Genomic DNA, 11,734 nt, shown 5'->3' on the forward strand with positions numbered 1-11,734 from the left:
TACAGTGAAGGAAGACTCCGTAAACTATAATTTATCAGTGTATGTTATCTACAGATTACAAGTTTTCAGACAATTTTGGTCTGATAGTCTCTTAGTTAGTGTATGCTAGTTTTATGACAGTGTAATACATAATACACAAGAGGAAATTCGACGTAGTTAGATGGCATTGTTTGCAAAACCTTTCTGCCTGGGATGGGAGCCCTTGCCAACATCTTGATGTCATTAAATTACAAGGTAAGTTTTCAAGTATAGCTTATAGTTTCTTGCTTCTTCTGTTGCTTGGGGAAAGACTCAAGTTACGGCTTTCCTTGTGTTGTTTTAGGTCATGTCAGACAGATGTGGAACTGCACTTATTTCCTTCTTTTTAAGAAGAGGCCAAATGTTGGTGACAAAATTTTTCTTAGAGAGATGCAACATATAGGGGAACCATGACAGACCAAAGTACAGATAACACCGAAGTTCAACTTGGTGAGTCAATGAGTTTTATTGGGATTACTTAGAGTAATGCGTGAGAGGCTATTTACAGAATCAAAATTACTCAAAGGCAGATGCATCACCTAAGCTCACACCACATTGGGGGCAGCTCACAAAGCTGGGGACCCAGAGCACACTGCACAGGCACTGCAGGCAGCTCAGCAGGTTGGAAAGTGTCCCTTTCAGGTGCTTCGGTCAGTCTAAACTTCTTCCAGGTAGCTCAGCTGGTTTCTGTTTCTTCCCGAAAGCTGATCTTGTCTCACAGCCTTTTTAACAGTCTGAATATTCTTTGCAGCTTGGCTTGTCTGAGAGTCTTTTTTGCTCACTCTGGATGGGAAGGGCCTAATGATTCTGGTCAGTTTCAGGGTCTTCTTGAAACTATTCTGAGTTGCTTATCTTCCTGTTGAAGGAACTGGAAAGATTGGACCAAAGTTAGATGGAATCCAATAAGACGACATCAAATCCTGCAGCTCTATGTCTCCTATCTGAGGCTCTTGGTGATACTGTCTAGGCTCCAACAGATCTGGGCAGGCCTCGTCTTCCAGTTCTGCTCATGGTGCCCCAGTGACACAGTAGCCTGGCTCAGTCTAAATCTACTCCATGAAGTTTCTCTTTGAAGATGTTGTATGGTCTCAGTGTCTCCAGTATCTTGTGGTCTTAACTGCAATTTAGGGTTTACCTTTGCACAATGAATCTCCAGGGAGTCCTTTTAGGAAATTCAGTGCTGCCACCCATGGCTCAGCCTTGGCAGCTTTCTGCAATCTCAGTGAAAGCCTTTCTGTCTACATAACTCTTGTATGTTAAATGGCCCCAAAACCAAAATCATATGGATGAGTCTTACAATATCCGTCTCTAGTTTGAGATGTTGTCTGACCCCTATTCTTAGGTCAGTCTTTCTACAATGTAGATTCATTTGATTATTAAAAACTCAAGGCCAGATGGTGGTGGCGCACGCCTTTAATCTAAGCACTTGGGAGGCAGAGGCAGGCAGATTTCTGAGTTCGAGGCCAGCCTGGTCTACAGAGTGAGTTCCAGGACAGCCAGGACTACACAGAGAAACCCTGTCTCGTGAAACCAAAAAAAAAAAAAAAACTTCAAGCTTTCTACAACTTTACTATTATTTAAAAAATGACTGCATTATTATTTTTGATAGCTATAAAGTATTTCTATATTTATAATAAGTTATTATGCTATTATTATATTTTTATTACTTTGCCACAGATCATGTGTGAGAGGACAACCTGCAGATGTCAGTTCTCTTTTTCTACGCTGTGGTTCCTTAGGCAAAAACAACTCAGATCAACAGAAATGGTGGAAAGTATATTTTTCTACTGAGCTATCTCACTGGTCCATATCATTTTATTCTTAATAATTCATTAGGCAATTTTCAATGTAAATGGACATAACATATATACCTAATTGTGTTTTAATTTTTTTGCCTTTCAACTTAAATTTTCTTATGTCATTGGACTGTCTAAATGTTTCAATTCAATGTCAAATATTACTTATTTGACTAAATCCTGACTTATTGTCTCATTTTTTATTTTTAAAAGAATCCTAATGTTCACCTATTTATTGTGTTGCCTTCAACTGTCTCAGGTAATATGATTATATAAAATATTGACCTTAAATTCCTAATAATTTTAATCAATTTATCATGATATGCTTACAGAGTCCGTGGGCTTTGTTGTTGTTATCATCTAACATAGTGTGAATTTTACAGACTTAAGATAACACAAGAGCTCTTTGTTCTATTTCACCACCTCCTTCCTGGTTATGGAGTAAGATTGTATAACCCAGGAATCCTATAGCACCCTTCCTTAGATATTTCCAGTTGGGTTCTGTCTCCCAGCCTGCACTTTCATCACACCAGATATAAAAGAAGCCAATGTCTGGAAGTAGCAGATGGCATCAACATGGAAGTATTATTACCGGCAACAAATATTTTATAATAACTTTAAGCGCAAATGACAGGTATAACTAATACAGGGTAAAAATAATACTTCAGAGGTTAGGCATGATATTGGGGCAAAAGTACATAGGAGTAGATTTCACAATTATTTCTTTATGGGTTTACAAGCCTACTCTGTAAGCATTGGAAAGAGGAGCTGTCAGTTATGATACGGGCAGCATGGAACACGGGGAAAACCCTCCTACCTTTATAACAAGTCCTACTCTAGGTGGTTAGTTCTGTTTTTTTTTTTTTTTTTTTTTTTTTTTTTTTTTTTTTTTTTTTTTTTTTTTTTTTTGGTTTTTTCGAGACAGGGTTTCTCTGTATAGTCCTGGCTGTCCTGGAGCTCACTCTGTAGACCAGGCTGGCCTTGAACTCAGAAATCCGCCTGCCTCTGCCTCCCAAGTGCTGGGATTAAAGGCGTGTGCCACCACTGCCCGGCAGTTCTGTTTTTAAAATATGTATAAACAATCAAATCCATGGTATAAACCACCACCAGCAGCACCACCAATGATGATGATGATGATGATGATGATGATGATATGATGGTGATGGTGATGGTGATGGTGATGGTGATGATGATGATGATGATGATGATAGTAAAACACTATATTACCTTGAAGACAGAGAGTAAAAAAAAATGGTCTAGTAAATGGCTTCTTAAAGCAAAAACAAACAAACAAAACAAAACAACAAAAACTCCCCAAACAAACAGACAAAAAACAAATGGCATTAATATGTTATATATGTCCAGGATTCCCATAAAACAAAAGCAAGACTCTTCCAGGAAAGGACAGACTGGGATAAGAAGATGAGTCAGATGAACAGCAGGAAAAGGGTTAAATTTAAAAGTAAGCTGATCAAATGATTTAGAAATAATAATTAAAAAGAAGAAATTAGACCAATAGAGAGACAATAATGACTAGAATATTACCTGTGAAATACAGGTAATTCTAAAATGCAGAGGCTTTATGCATAACAGAAACATTAAAAATAAGAGAAGTGCAAGGGGCAGGAGTGGCTTACATCTTTGATCTCATCATTTGGCAGGCAGAGGCAGGCAGATCTCTGAGTTCGAGCCCAACCTGGTCTTTAGAGTGAGTTCCACAACAGCAAAGGCTACAGAGAGTTTTCTGGAAGCCACACAACCAAACAGACACACAGACAGACAAGACATGTGCAACCTAGATACTGAAGTTACCAACAAATATATCGAAGCAATTGGAATAAAGATATAAAGTAAATTCCAAGGAACTTTTCTGTAGCTGATGATAAGTATTATGAATACAAGTCACTATATCACACATAGATATTAAATAAAAAAAGAGACCCCAAATTTTCCAGCCATAGAAATGTTTTAAATCAAACATAATTATAAAGTTAAATATAAAAATATAAAAATAAGGGAATATAAAAAATAAGGCAATATAAAAATAAGGGAAGTAGTTAACCAAAGAAAATGATGCTTAAATTTTAGTAATAACTAGTAGTTTTGCCATATTCTTTCCTAGCAAGTTTGAGACAGCCCGTCAACACAGAGCAATACCACAGATATCTTGACATTCATTTATTAGAATACAAAACAGAGCTTTTCTTTGAAAACCTATTTAGCTGACTTTCTTTATAATATTTAGCATATGTGACTTATCTGCAGAAATGGACTTCACTGGGCAGTAGACTTGACAGCCCATTTTCTTGTGAAATCCGATCTCTTGTAGATTTAGTAAAGTTTTATCATGAGATAGCCAATTGCTCCCTGAAATAAGCCAAAAGTTGTTATCAAATCATGTTTCAAACTCCTCAGGTGTAAAATGACAACGACAAATGATAATTTGAACAATGACAAATATATTAAGGTAATAATTTTTACCTCAAAGAGAAGACCCAGTTCAGCTGGAAAGAGACTAGGTTTGGTGGGTTTTGTCACTTTTGGGATTTTTAACATCAAAGTCAAACACGCATATTTTTTCAAAAGAACAGATCTTAAAAAACTGGGCAATGTCTCACTTCAAGATTTCCTTTGAAAGTCGGGCAGTGGTGGCGCAGGCCTTTAATCCCAGCACTTGGGAGGCAGAGGCAGGTGGACTTCTGAGTTCGAGGCCAGCCTGGTCTACAGAGTGAGTCTCAGGACAGCCAGGGCTATACAGAGAAACCCTGTCTCGGAAAAAAAAAATAAAAAACAAAAAACAAAACAAAAAAAAAGATTTCCTTTGAGTAGCTTCTTGTCAAAAAATTTAACAGATCACAACTGAAAGAAAATTTATACAATTTCCAAAAATATTGCATCATTATTATATGTAGTCTTCCAGTTTAGCCACAAAGAAATTTTAGCTCACTTATTCAAAAGGTTGAGATGTCTTTCAGTACCCTATGCATTTCTCCATAGGTTTGGGTTCTCAACCCTGTTGATCTCTTCAAGGATTGGAAAAATGAGCACAGTAGAAACAACACAGAACAAAGCTCTACAACCCAGAGGTTGGTGCTGTTAATCCTAAATCTGTTCAATCCAGTACTTAGATTAATATACTAATCTCTGAATGTCCTACATTAGAATCCTCTTATGAAAAGATTTTCGGTTGGGAAGTGGTGGTGCATGCCTTTAATCCCAGCACTTGGGAGGCAGAGGCAGGCAGATTTCTGAGTTCGAGGCCAGCCTGGTCTACAGAGTGAGTACCAGGACAGCCAGGGTTACACAGAAAAACCCTGTCTCGAAAAACAAAAAATAACAAAGAAAAGATTTTCTTTAGAAAGTATACTGAGCAGGTTAAAAGGGTAGAATATATCTGTAGATAAATTATTTAACCAGGCTCATTTGTCATCATTGTTTGGAAATGACAATATCCCCCAGACCGTCTTTTTGGCTCTTTTTTAGTGTCCTATAATTCTTTGGTATGTCTACATTACTTTGCTTATTTAACTTCGTGGAAACCCTGATTGACAAGATGAGAAAATTTTGACCTTTGTGTATGTTAACAGTTTGCTTGTAGGAAAACATTACCTAACCCTCATGAAGCAATCACTAGATGTTTTCATGATTCTAATTCAAGGCAAATAAAAAACAGTTCTACTGAAATAACGCTTGGAGATACAAATACCTTTCATGTTTTCAAAGACAGAATTTGGAAAGGGAATCAGAGCTGGCATCATTGTTTGAGCTTTTCCAGTAAATGAACTTGACCTTACCCTGGAAATCCTATAAATGGAAAAGGATATATATTCTGTTAGAAAAATACGACATTTGCTCTTTGCTAAAAGAACAACTTATTTAAACAACAACAAAAAAAAATGACATGCAAGTAGTCAATTGGATAATGAATATAAAATAGTCTCCAATCTTATTTTTCAAAGTCAAAAATGAAGGAAATACAGCTAAAGGAGTCAAGAATAACTAGACAATAAAACAGCCAAGAAAATGAACTAACTGAAAGACAGAAGTACAGCAACCAGGGCAGTGGTGGCTCATGCTTTCAATCCCAGCACTCGAGAGACAGAATTAGGCAGATCTCTGTGAGTTCAAGGACAAACTGGTCTACAGAGCTAGTTCCAGGATAGCCTGGGCTACACAGAGAAACTCTGTCTCAAAAAACAACTAACAAACAAGCAAACAAAACCAAAACAACAACAACAAAAATCAGGAACAAAGGGAACAAAGAACAGATAGATGGGGCCAATTAAAAACAAAGAATAAAGAAACTTATTGCCAGCTAGACATGGCACATGCCTATAATCTTAGCACTTGGAAGCCATGCAGCAGGACTTTGAGGTCAACCTGAACTCCATAGTGAAATCCAGTCTCAAATCCATGAAGACTAAGATATTACTCAGTGGTAGAGCATTTGCATAAAATGTACAAATCCTTAAGTTCACAGCCACACCCCCCCCACACACACACACAATACCCAAATACCCATGGAAGGAGTTGCAGAGATTAACTATGGAGCAGAAACTGAAGGAAGGGCAAGCCAGCCTAAATATAGCTATCTCCTGAGAGGCTCTGACAGTACCTGACTAATACAGATGTAGAGGCTCACAGACATCCATTAAACTGAGTACAGGGTCCTCAATGAAGGAGTTAGAAAAAGGACCTATGGAGCTGAGGGGTTTGCAGCCCCTTAGGACGAACAACAATATGAACTAACTAGTACCCTCAGAGCTCCCAGTGTCTCAACCACCAACCAAGGACTGCTCTTGGAGGGGTCTGATTGTTCTGGCAGCATGTGTATAGTAGAGGATTGCAAATTCGATCATCAATAGGAGGAGAGGACCTCAGCCCTGTGAAGGTTAGGTACCCCAGTGTAGGAGAATGCCAGGGCCAATAAGTGGAAGGGGGGGGGTGGCAGGCATGGGGAGGGGGGAGGCAACAGGGGTTTGTTTTTGTCGTTTTTGTTTGTTTCTTTGTTTTTTGGAGGGGAACTGGGAAAGGAGAAATTTACATGTAAATAAAGAAAATATCTAAAAAAAAACAAGAATTTTTCTTTAAACATAATGTCACACATCTTACAAGTAAAGAGTAAAAATAATATCATACAAATGAGAAACATAAGCAAAATCAAGTGGTTAGATTGTTAGGAGACACAATTGGCTTTGGGACAATGATTCTTTATGGGGCACAAAAAAGTTAGTCTTATTCTGTGTTCTTTCTGTAAGGGCATGAGGGGAAGTTTTGGAGTGAAGAGAATATTCTTTATCTTGATCACTTTAGGGACTGTCTGGTCCTCCTTTGTTAAAACATTCTACTATTAATAGTATGCTCTATATAGCTACATTATTATATGTGTTATAGAAGAGCCCAGTCTCATTGTATGAGAATGCCCCTGCCCTGAGTGCCCTGAGACCAACATAAAAGACAGATAGGTCTAGGATTGCACAGAGTACAGTTTTGGGGGGCACTGGGGAAGAGAAGTATTTACCCAGGCAGCAAGAAGATCAGTTAGATACATACAATCTGGGTTAGAAAGAGGGGTGAATTTATGGCCTGAAACAACAGTGACTTCATCTATTGTAAGGTAATATTGAAGAGTCAGCTCATTTCTACAGTGAAACTTCTCACATGACTTTTATGATTTTTATTTTCGTTTGGTTTTCTGGTGAAACCAATCTAGGATGTTCTACTTAGGTTTCTGTTGCTGTGATAAACACAATAATCAAAAGAAACTTGGAGGGGAAAGGTTTATATTCTCAGGTAATAGTTAATCACAAAGAGAAGTTAGTGAGCGACTGAACTTGAAGAAGGACCTGAACCATAAACCACCACAGAAGGTCATGGACTGAAGGCTTGTTCCAGGCTTATGTTCAGCTATCTTTGTTATACAGCCCAGCCTGCCTGCTTATGTTCAGCTATCTTTGTTACACAGCCCAGCCTGCCTGCTTAGGGATGGTACCTCCCACAGTAGGCTGGGCCCTCCTGCAACAGTTAGCAATCAAAATGCTTCCACATGCCAATCTGATAGATGGAATTCCATGTTTGAGGTTCCTTTTTTTTCCCAGCTATGGCATGTTAGCAATTGAAGCTGACTATGACCTAGTAACTCGGGGACATTTACAGAGCTTATAAACCAAACTGGCTGCAGTTGTGTATGAAATCCATACAATAAGTAAACTATATAAAATATTTTATTAGAGTTAGGGTTAAGATAGTATAAAGCTTGAGATTTCCAAATGAAGCTGGAGTAGGCTAAAGTAAAGCCTCAGGAGTCACAAGATTGTAAACCACTGAATGCCCTTCTATTCCATGTACTTTTTAACATATAAAAATGTTCTTCATATACTTGCTAATGTACGAAAATAAACTGAGTTAGTAGATTTGTTTATCTGTACCTTAGTTTTTTTTTAAATGGGTGTTATTATCATAAACAGTTCTTATAAGTTTTAAGTATGTGGCTGTACTCATATAAATTGCTTAAAATAGTGCCACAAACAAATCCCTGGTATAGTTATTCTATTCTGTGATCTCTTCTGCTCTTAACAATGTGTAACATTATTTTAACTCACCGAAAATAGAAGAAATAAAGGGAAAGTATAGAATTTTATTACAAGCCAGTTTTAAACTGGAATTACCTGGACTTGATTTGCATGTCTAGACTTTTAGTTTGAGCAGTGACAGAGCCCTTCCAATAAGCTGATTTGCATAGTTAGCACACATCTTAGGAGGGCAAGGGCTAGACAAATACCAGGAACATTTTTGTGCTTATGTTACCAGTTTTGGAAAACTGCCAGGAGAACTGCCTGGGCTCTGTGCTATTATGTTCTACGGAAAGAACGTGTTTCACAAGGGTTGAGTGGATTGATGACTGGGAGGGTGTGGGACTTGTCTGAGTTTGTAAACTATAGCCCTGCATGGCAACAAAGAAAAAGCTCAAGGAGAGAACCCAATAAAAAGTCTAATCCTGAGAAAGCTTTTCAGTGAGAAAGATTTAAAAAGACTAGAGATGAAGGTTACTCTAAAGCATGAATCTAGCATCTGCGAGAAGCTTCAGCGTTGATCTTCAGTGTTGCAAAGAAAGAACTAAGTGTAGTGTTTCTAATTACTGTCTTGCTGAGCAGTAATCTCTCAATAACATTTTGTATTTCACATTATTAAAATCTTTTATCCACACAATATGTATATGTTCATTTACTTATAACTAATATGTGCACGCTAATACTAACAGAGTGTGAACAGTAGGAAACGTGAAATAAATGTAGACATTATAAAACAAAAATCATACCAAGAATGATATAAAGATAGACAGACACAAACCATAAATTTTTGTATATTGCCTTGATCATAGATGGCTTCATAAATAAGGCACTATTTCAAGCCCCATTATAGTGTCGAGGGGTTATCTTCAGTAACAGTGAATACAAATTCATATTTCAAAGCATTCTGTCTTATGAGCTTTCTTTTTAAAAAATATTTATTTTTATTTTATGCATACAAGTGTTTACCTACATGTATGTACATGCACCTCATGCATGCCTGGTGCCCACCAAGAGTCTCCTTGAACTAGTTACTGGTGGTTTTGAACTGTCATGTGAGCGATGCAAACTGAATTCAAGTCTTTTGCAAGATCAGTAAGTGTCCTGAAAGTTGAGCCATTTCTCCATCCCTATTATAAACTTTCTTGAGCACTTTTCTGTTGTTACAATCACTTATAGGGTTTGAATTTATAACACAGAATACAGCCAGCAAAATCATATACTAAGAGAATAGCACTCGTGAACACTCATCTTTTAGTTTTTCAGTTGTACAAACCATTACCATTGGTTTATTTTACAAAGTGTATTCAGCTTTCTTTTAGTTTTTAGTTGAAATCCACCTTAGCTAGGTGAATTCACAGTTCCATTTCTCATTCAAAATAAGTTTCCCATGTGGACATAGCTGTGATTACATGTTCAGATCTATAGAGTTTTCAAAAATGTATTTAATTATGTTTATTTTATATACTTTGCTTATGGAGTTGCAAGCTAGTAAGTCCTGTAAATTGAAATAGAAGAAAAGGGGAAGTGTCACTTTCTATGGCATACTCTCTCCTGGGGACACTTAGTGATGAATGCTGAACACAGGCCTAACATCAATTCATACACTCAGCTTAGTAAAAGGTCAATTTTTTAGCCCATTCTACATAAAATTAGATATTAATGATTGTACAACTACTATTATCTGAGACTTATAAGTCATTCTCTGACTTACTGCAATTCATATAAAGTACTTCTTCCAAAACTCAAAAGCCACATGAGGGGAAAAGACATTAAAGACACTAGATGTGGCTTCTCAGCCCATAGCATAGCAAAGTACGTTTTCTGTAGCTGAACTCGACTGCTAACTATTTCCACGTCTACCTAACAGCAGAAAAGTTTCTGTCAAGTTTCTACAAATGAAGTAGAGTTTATGATTTCTTAAGTGATTTGAGACCAGTAAATGAAGAACTTCTTTCTCCTTGTTCTACTTCCCCATGACATTTCGTTTAACATCTGAAAACCACATGCTTTGTTTAAGGAAGCCAGATGCTGGGGCAGAGGGAGAACATAACATTAGCATCAAAATCTCTAGTCCCAAGTCCTCCTCTCCTCTGGAAGCCATCACTTCTCTTCAGTTTATGGGATGCTGAACCTGTCTCCTGCGAGAGAAAGGTGATTTAGGAAAGAGTATGGGACTTTTGGCTGGAGTAACAGAATGCTCTACAATTATTATTTTATAAAAAAAAAAAAAAAAAAAAAAAAAAAAAAAAAAAAAAAAAAAAAAAAAACTAAGAGAACACTGGGTGGGAAAAGAGTAGTAATCACTACTTTTAAGTTGGAAATAAGTTTGAGATATTTATTATACATTTAAGGCCTTTATCAGGTAGACTTGTGAGCACAGAAATGTGGAATTCATAAGAGAAGTGTATGAGAAAGTTCATCATAAGCGTGTGACTAACATACACAGCAGGAGTAAAGCAGAATCTAGAACTCATCTTGAAAGCCATGGATATTATTCTGTCATCTATCCAGAGAGTGAGTCTGGACTCAGAGATGTACAATGAAAAGACTGGTCCTCATGAGTCAGAACATAAAGGGATCGAAGCAAGAAATCGGAAACATCTGGACGTTTACACATGCCTGTCATTCCGGCACTTTGGAGGGTGAAGCAGGAAGATCATCAACCTAGACTGCACAGTGAGACTGTGCCTCAAAAACTAAAACAAAAAAAGGAGAGGAAGGAAATGAAAGCAAGGATAGTAAAACACACTGGAAGCCAGAAAGTAGGGCTTCAAGGGGTGGCTACCTGTCAGATGCTGATGGGAATGCAGAAGATGAAATCAAAATTCAAATTGAATAACTTAAAGGTCATGCATGTTATTGATAACAGTGATTTGCATAGCCTGAAGGGCTAGGTATAAGAGAAATAAATAGGACACTGTACATCCTGACAGACCCTTCAAGTTCTATCATAAAAAAGGACCAAGGAACTGCAGCCACATAGGGGGTTTTTGGACTCATGGAACCATATTTTAAGTGAGTGTTATCATAGCTTAAGGTTTGGTGAGTAGAGAGAGATACTAATGTCACTGGAAGTATAAGGGAGCTGAAAGTTCTCGGCTGGATAGATGTTCTGTGTGCCCTTTGAGGTTAGGGGACAAGGAATGCAGGAGCCAGGCAGTGAGTAGAATGATGGTGTCTTCTTAAGGAATAGCCATGATGGGAATCTCCTAGGCTAGTAATAAGGGACAGAAGAGCAAAACATATGCACACACACCACTACTACCACCATCATCACCACCACCACCACCATCATCACCACCATCATCACCACCACCACCACCATCATCACCACCATCATCACCACCA

General features: G+C 37.6%; 1 long non-coding RNA gene across 1 annotated transcript in view; it reads left to right on the forward strand.

Moving 5' to 3' along the window:
* Window positions 1-415: 415 nt before the first annotated feature.
* Window positions 416-11,734, forward strand: part of LOC116075179 — a 19,049-nt gene continuing 7,730 nt past the window's right edge. Inside the window, exons 1-2 of the long non-coding RNA XR_004112451.1 lie at window positions 416-468; window positions 4,812-4,900. This is a non-coding gene — a long non-coding RNA (uncharacterized LOC116075179). The remainder of the gene's footprint in view (window positions 469-4,811; window positions 4,901-11,734) is intronic.

Source organism: Mastomys coucha, unplaced genomic scaffold (genome assembly GCF_008632895.1).
Source record: "Mastomys coucha isolate ucsf_1 unplaced genomic scaffold, UCSF_Mcou_1 pScaffold3, whole genome shotgun sequence".
NCBI lineage: Eukaryota > Metazoa > Chordata > Mammalia > Rodentia > Muridae > Mastomys > Mastomys coucha.